The sequence below is a fragment of the Bos grunniens genome, chromosome 4, assembly GCF_055505025.1.
Source record: "Bos grunniens cultivar Pamir isolate PY7600 chromosome 4, Bosgru_T2T1.0, whole genome shotgun sequence".
Taxonomy (NCBI): Eukaryota; Metazoa; Chordata; class Mammalia; order Artiodactyla; family Bovidae; genus Bos; species Bos grunniens.
The window spans coordinates 13,043,290-13,050,867 of NC_141168.1; the positions used below are offsets into that span (position 1 = coordinate 13,043,290).

A 7,578-nucleotide genomic window follows, 5' to 3' on the forward strand; every position below is an offset into this window, starting at 1 on the left:
AATTTTATAAAAAATTGCCACTTTATACCCTTGACAGAAATTGCCACTTTATACTCTTAACAACAATGAGTTCACGTTGCTCCATACTGTACCAGAACTCAGCACTACCAAAATTCTTAATTTTAGTCATTTGAGTGTGTCACCTCGTTTTTAAAAAAGAGTTATGCGTTTGGAAGTCAAAGTACCTATTTCTAAATTTAAAAAAAGAACAAATAGTCCAAAGTAAGATCCATCAATAGGCCTATGATTACAAACAAAATTATAAAGCAAAACATGGTATTCTTTTCATTATTCTAGGGTCATATGAATGGAGACTGATCAGTTCTATTACAGTAGTGCTTTATTTCTCTAAACATGCTGCCATGACATAGAGATATGCCCATGTCCCACACTCTAACCCAGCATCACCAATTCCTGGTTGCCAGGGCAATGAATTTGAAGCTTCATATCAGAGTTAAGTGGGGGAACACACAGGCAAAGCTCCTTTGTCTAAGTGATGCTCATGATTTATCAAGTCGACACTTTTGACGTTAATCCAGATAATTGTCCTAGAAGCTTCTGCCAGGCCCCCTTTACCTCCCTATTCCTTAGACTGTAAATCATGGGGTTCAGTACAGGCATCAAAATGGCATAGAAGACAGATCAGCTTCTCCTGAAGCACAGAAGGGCTGGAATTGGGCTGGATGTAAGTGAAAATGGTCATGCCATAGCACAAGAAAACCACTGTGAGGTGAGAGGCACAGGTGTGGAAGGCTTTCTTTCTCCCTTCTGTGGACTGGATCTTCAGGATGGTGGAGACGATCCTGATGTAGGACAGGAGGACCAGGCAGAAAGGCGTCATCAGCAAGACAATGCTAGAAACCATGATGGCCACCTCGTTGGAGGAGGTGTCCACACAGGCCAGCCTGACCACAGCTAAGAGTTCACAGGATATGTGATCAATACACTTGTTTGTGCACATGGGCAACTGAAAGGTGATGGTGGTCTGCACGAGAGAGTTGACAGAGCCACTGACCCAGGATGTGATGGCCAGCCTAGCACAGAGCCCTCCATGCATGATGACCGAGTATCTCAGGGGGTCGCACACAGCCACATAGCGGTCATAGGCCATCATGGCCAGGAGAACAAACTCAATCCCACCCAGGCCCAGGGAGAAGAATAACTGGGCTGCACAGCTCACGTAGGGGATACCTTTATGCTCCGCAAGAAAATGCACCAGCATCTGAGGAACGATGCTTGTGGCATAGGAGACATCAACAAGGGAGAGGTTGGTGAGAAAGAAATACATGGGAGTGTGGAGTCGGCTGTCCAGTCTGATCAGAAGAACAATGAGGACATTCCCCAGCAGGGTCAGCAGGTAGGTGACTGAGAACAGGACAAAGAGAGCGACCTGAGTGTCCCAGTCACTGGACAGGCCGAGGAGAATGAATCCTCTCACCCAAGTCTGGTTATCTGCTCCCATATAAAACAGGATTATTAATCTGCAGAGAGACTCAGAAATAACAGATGCTATTGAATTAAAGAATCATAAAAATAACTTCTTAGAAGAATGCTTAACATAATGATTGGCCAACCTTGACCAGATATTCTAGACCATTTATGGACCAAGAAGACAGGCCTGATTGTACTATGTATTATATCTACTCTACATAAGAGACAGGCTAGCACTTTCCTCTGGACATGATGTGATCTCATAGAGTCAGTCAAAGCCTTGGAAATAATGCCGAGCAATTTTTGGAAGCTCTAAATTACTGCAATTTCCAGAGAGGGGAGAAGTGCAGATGACAATGGGAAGTAAAATGATTAACAAGGAAGATAAACATGGTCTGAAGTTCGCAGACTTCCCTCTATGTACCTACTACACAAAATATGGTAAAATGTATAAATAAAATATTTTTAAAGGATTTGTAAGAGGCAGATATATAACAAGTAAGACTGGCAAATGCTAGAAAAATCTGGAATTTGGGAACCTGAATGTAAATCTTTCTTTATGACTTACTAGATGCTTGATTGGGTTAGAAATTTAAACTTTTGCATACCAAATTTGATAATGCTGCCTAACTTAAAAGTGCATGTATGCTCGAGTGTAGATAACATGGGAAAGCATTTTATAAACTTACTTGTCATCATACTTCAGTAGTAGCATACTACCAGGTATAGCATGAGCTGTGCCCTGTGAGAGACAGAGTAACAAATGTTGTGCTTTCCTCATATTCCCTCCACAGTTAAAATAAACGAAGCAAAACCTTGAATAGATCTGAAGTCTACAAAGTTGGCTTGAATGCTTTGAAACTCCAGGAAATTATGAGTCTCTGAGATTTAGTGTCTTCCGTCTTTGGAAGGGGAAGAGGGCTATTTTATCTTATTCTTTTTATTTTTCTACCCTATTTTTTTTACTCATTCTGACTTGCTCTTTTTATTTTCCTATACATATGTATAGGAATATACATAACCTGTATATATGATCTAGCGTGTATATATGATCTCAGTAATACTGATAGTATGAAAATAATCTCTTAAGCTTCCTAGTATTAAAAGAGGAAAACAAATCTTAACTTTTGTTGAGTATTTAGCAGATCTGCATAATAAGTAGACACTTTGTTTTTGAATGATTTTGCAAACATGGATGAAGTGCCATCTTCCCTGGATGTTGGAATTTCAATTGTGAATATTACCCTTCCCTTCTGCTCAAACTGTAGTGATGGAGAAGACTCTTGAGCAAGGAAACCAAACCAGTCAATTCTAAAGGAAATCAACCCTGAATATTCATTGGAAGAACTGATGTCAAAGCTGAAGCTCCAATACTTTGGTCACCTGATGTGAAGCGCTGATTCACTGAAAAAGACCCTGATGCTGGGAAGGATTTAAGGAAATAGGGGAAGGGGCTGGCAGAGGATGAAACGGTTAGATAGCATCATCAACTCAATGACATGAGTTTGAACAAACTCTGGGAGGTAGCAGACAACAGAGGAGTACATTATCTGTTCCCCTTTGTGCTGTACAAGCTGCCAGGAGAGCATGCAGCCCAAGTCTCCCTGTGCTCCTCTTTCTCACCGGCACATCTCTCTACTACAGCCCTCACATGACTACAAATGAAGGTCAGCATCACATCTGAGGGAAAGGGTGACTTCTAAAAGCAGTCCTGCTTTTGAAGCAGGACTTCTAAAAACAGTTCCTGCTTTGAAGCTACAATTGACCCTTGAAGAATGAGGAGGTTAGGGGTGACCAGCCTCGGTGCAGTTGAATATCCAAGTGTAATTTACAGACAGCCCTCTGCACTCCCATTTCCTCCACTTCAACAGACTCAACCATACATTCATGATGCATTGCTGTACCTTTTCTGAACTGTAGTATTTACAGTGAAAAAATCTGCATACAAGGAGACCCACACAATGCAAAGCTGTGTTGCTCAAGGGTCAACAAATTCCTTTTCAACCTCTCTGATTCAGCCTGTGCCTACCGGAAAGCAGCCGATACTTTTTCACCAGACTGATCATTCCAAATTGCAAATTTAATTATAGCCTTAAATAGCTAACAGATCTTTGGATATATAATTGCTTATAGAATTAAAACATCCTGAATAGGAGAATCATTATATTTTACATTAATTGTAGCATTCAATGTCCTGTGCATGTTTCAGAGCAAAGCATTCTATTATTAAAACTCTACTAATACTTAAACACTTATCATGGATAAATTGGCGAATTACATTTAACCCATCAAAGAGTGTGTTTATTTTTAAAATAAAGAGTGCATTTATTTTTTAAATTGTTTTGGTTTTAAGATTACTTAAATTTTAATACATTGGTATTCAAATATTCCTGGTTCCTATAGTCATAAAGTCCCACCTTAGACACCTAGTAGATTAAGAAAATAGATACAGCATTTGTATTTATTCCTTTTACATTGAGTGTCTTCTTTGTGAACTGTTGAGACATAATTATTCTAAATAGGATTTTAAAATATGAATTAATTGAATTTATTGTGCTCCTTTAAAATATGTCATGAAAGAGTAGAAAACTGAGACCCTTAGAAATGGGCGGGGAGGGGGGGTTGTTGATGAGGGACACAGAAATTATAGGAAAAGTCAGATATGACCTTTGGAGAGCAAAGACCAATTATTCATTGTTACAATATAACCTTTGGTGACCTTAATTAAAGTATCTCTGTGTGCCTTCTCCCATTAGTCCAGTTATTAATATAACAAATAGAACCAAAATGCCTTCGCTCTATGACAAAAAAATGGAAACAGAAAATGAGTTTTAAGATTCCTAATACAACATATTTTATGTAACTTAATACAACTAACTAGTTCAATTTAGTCAGTTACGATTTTTTGTTTAAATTTTTAAAAAGTGTCCATTTAAGCTTAAACCTATTTGATTCGAAACAGAATCTAAGGGATTCTAAACGGTCCTGGACAGGACAAGTGAAAGTCCTGAGGACAGAAGCAGAATTCTCAACTGTGGATCCCACATGCTTATATGCCTGCAGATATGTTCCTTTCATGCTGATCAAAAGAAATGAGTCATACCTTTATAAAGCTGAGCTGTCCAGAGAAATGGCACTTTCATTTAAAGAGTTTTCCGACTTGTGATTCAAGAAGTGATTGATGTAGACATTGAGTGTACCCATCTTGAGAAGTAATATCTGCGTCATCTCCATGTAGGAAAACAGAGAGTCCAGGGCCCTTTGGGTGGTTGATATCTCAAGAATGGGTTTGACATGCTAAAAGATCACTTAATTGTTTTTTCTCTTTGGGTTAACCTCTTAAGCCTGATGTGGTTACCTGAGTTTTCACTTAATCAAGTCCAATGTCTTAAATTCAGCTTCTCAAACATGTGCAACCTAGCATTCACTTTTGGTGAAATATCTTTATGGTTTCATCATGAGAATTCTCACCTTCTTTATATGTCTTGTCCCATTTCTAAGACTAGAGTTCTCTTGAAGTCAAGTTCCCTCTCTCGGGCAAGTCACCACAGTGCAGTCTCTGCAGCTAATTCTAGAGAAATCAACCCCAGGATGACAGTTAGGAGACCGACCTAGACCTAACTCCAATTCAATCCCTACATGCTAAAGGTCTTTGCATAAACCATTAATTGCTTTACATTTTAATTTGCCTGTTATCAAAAGGAAAAGCATAGTATCATGAGTATCAAACCCTTCACAAATAATAATAATAGCTTTAAAGCAATTTATGTTTTCTTGTCTAAACATGTAATGTGCTAATATTCCTACCATCTGTTTGTCAATACTAATATCTAACTAAGGGTTTCATAATTCTAGGTTTCCTCATTAAGTGTCTTCATCTCTTTGTATGAGTTCCAACCTTGGAGAAGTCTGTTGAAAAATATCATATCCAAGCCTCTTGCCTTTGCAAAACAGGATTATTTTACTATATACTTTTGTTATGATACTTAGAATAAGAAGCGTTCGCTGGCCATGTTTCATATCCCTCACATCCCTAATCTAAAATCTTTAACAAATCACATCAATTCTGTTTCTATATCTTCTAAACCCACACTTCCACATGACGTTGATGTCTATCAAACATTAATCAGTGTCTGACAAAATAAACATCTCTGCTACTGTTTATGTCTATGTTGATCTAAAGAGTTTTCTTTTCCAATAAAAGGATGGACCATATAGAATAGATACTCCCAAATTCCTTGGGCTCCAGTAAGTCACCTGAGACTAATTGTGACTGTGAGGGACACTACTGGGAGGAAGTTGACAAGAGCTCCAAAACAGCTCTGACACAGACCTAATGAGCTTTGGCAGCCGCTTCACTGGCAATGCAGGACCAATGGATTCCCCTCAGAGGCCCCGTGCATCAGAATGGTAATTGCTATTCCTGCTCCCAATTTAAAAGGGCGGGGCCTCCACGCTGCCATTCTCCCTGTGGAAGGCTGTTCTCCATCCTTCTCCCACCAACATCTACGTTGTAGCCCTAGGTCATTCTAAAAAGTCAAAGAAGCCAGCTCACCGAGATGTTAGGATGTTCTCCTGTTACCCAAATCAAACTTTAACCTTCAGTGTCCCAATCTAGGAAGAACTGACAGGGCCTGCCTCTAAATCTAGTGTAAATACCAATTCTCCCCCATTGAGCTCCAGATGCCCTTATTTCTTCTCCTAGAGATGGGAGAGATGTGCTTCAGTCCCCTAATATATGCACACATGGTCTCGTGGGTTCCGTGAGCATGGCCAGTATGACAGACATTCTAGTACATGTCTCATGACACTACTTAAGCTCCAAAAGCAATAGCATCACATTGACAGATGTAAAAATCCAAGATACGGAACCAATCTAAGTGTCCATCCACAGACAAACGGATAAAGAAGACGTGGTATATATGTATATGTACATATACACAATAGAATACTACTCAGCACAAATAAAACCAAAATTTTGCCATTTGCAGCAACATGGATGGTCTAGAAGAGCATTATACTTAGTCAAGTCAGACAGCAAAGGACAAATATTGCATCAGGTTACTTACATGTGAAATCTAAAAAAATACAACAAACTAGTGAATATACCAAAAAGTAAGCAGACCCACAGATATACAGAACAAACCAGTTGTTACCAGTGGGGAGAAGTGGGGAGGGGCAGTATATGGGTGTAGGAAAAGGAGGTACAAATTATTGGGTGTAAGATAGGCTTTTCCAATGAGTCAGTTCTTCGCATCAGGTGGCCAAAGTTTTGGAGCTTTAGCTTCAGCATCAGTCCTTCCAATGAAGATTCAGGACTGATTTCCTTTAGGATGGACTGGTTGGATCTCCTTGCAGTCCAAGGGACTCTCAAGAGTCTTCTCCAACACCACAGTTCAAAAGCATCAATTCTCCAGTGCTCAGCTTTCTTTATAGTCCAACTCTCACATCCATACATGACCACTGGAAAAACATAGCTTTGACTACATGGACCTTTATTGGTAAAGTAATGTCTCTGCTTTTTAATATGCTGTCTAGGTTGTTCATAGCTTTTCTTCCCAGGAGCAAGCGTCTTTTAATTTCATGGCTGCACTCACCATCTGCATTGATTTTGGAGCCCCCAAAAATAAAGCCGGTCACTGTTTCCATTGTTTCCCCATCTATTTGCCATGAAGTGATGGGACGGATGCCATGATCTTAGTTTTCTGAATGTTGAGTTTTAAGCCGGGTTTTTCACTCTCCTCTTTCACTTTAATCAAGAGGCTCTTTAGTACTTCTTTGCTTTCTGCCATAAGGGTGGTGTCATTTACATATCTGAGGTTATTGATATTTCTCCTGGCAATCTTGATTCCAGCTTATGCTTCATCCAGCCCAGCATTTCGCATGATTTACTCTATATATAAGTTTAATAAGCAGAGTGACAATATACAGCCTTGACATACTCCTTTCCCGATTTGGAACCAGTCTATTGTTCCATGTCTAGTTCTAACTGTTGCTTCTTGACCTGCATACAGCAGGCAGGTCAGGTGGTCTGGTATTCCCATCTCCTGAAGAATTTTCCATAGTTTGTGATCCACACAGTCAAAGGCTTTGGTGTAGTCAATTAAGCAATCAGTTCAGTTCAGTTCAGTCACTCAGTCGTGTCCA

General features: G+C 39.5%; 1 pseudogene; it reads right to left on the bottom strand.

The window, feature by feature from the left end:
- Positions 1-322: 322 nt before the first annotated feature.
- LOC147373570 (olfactory receptor-like protein OLF3) lies at positions 323-1,462 on the bottom strand (annotated as a pseudogene).
- Between the last annotated feature and the right edge of the window lie 6,116 nt (positions 1,463-7,578).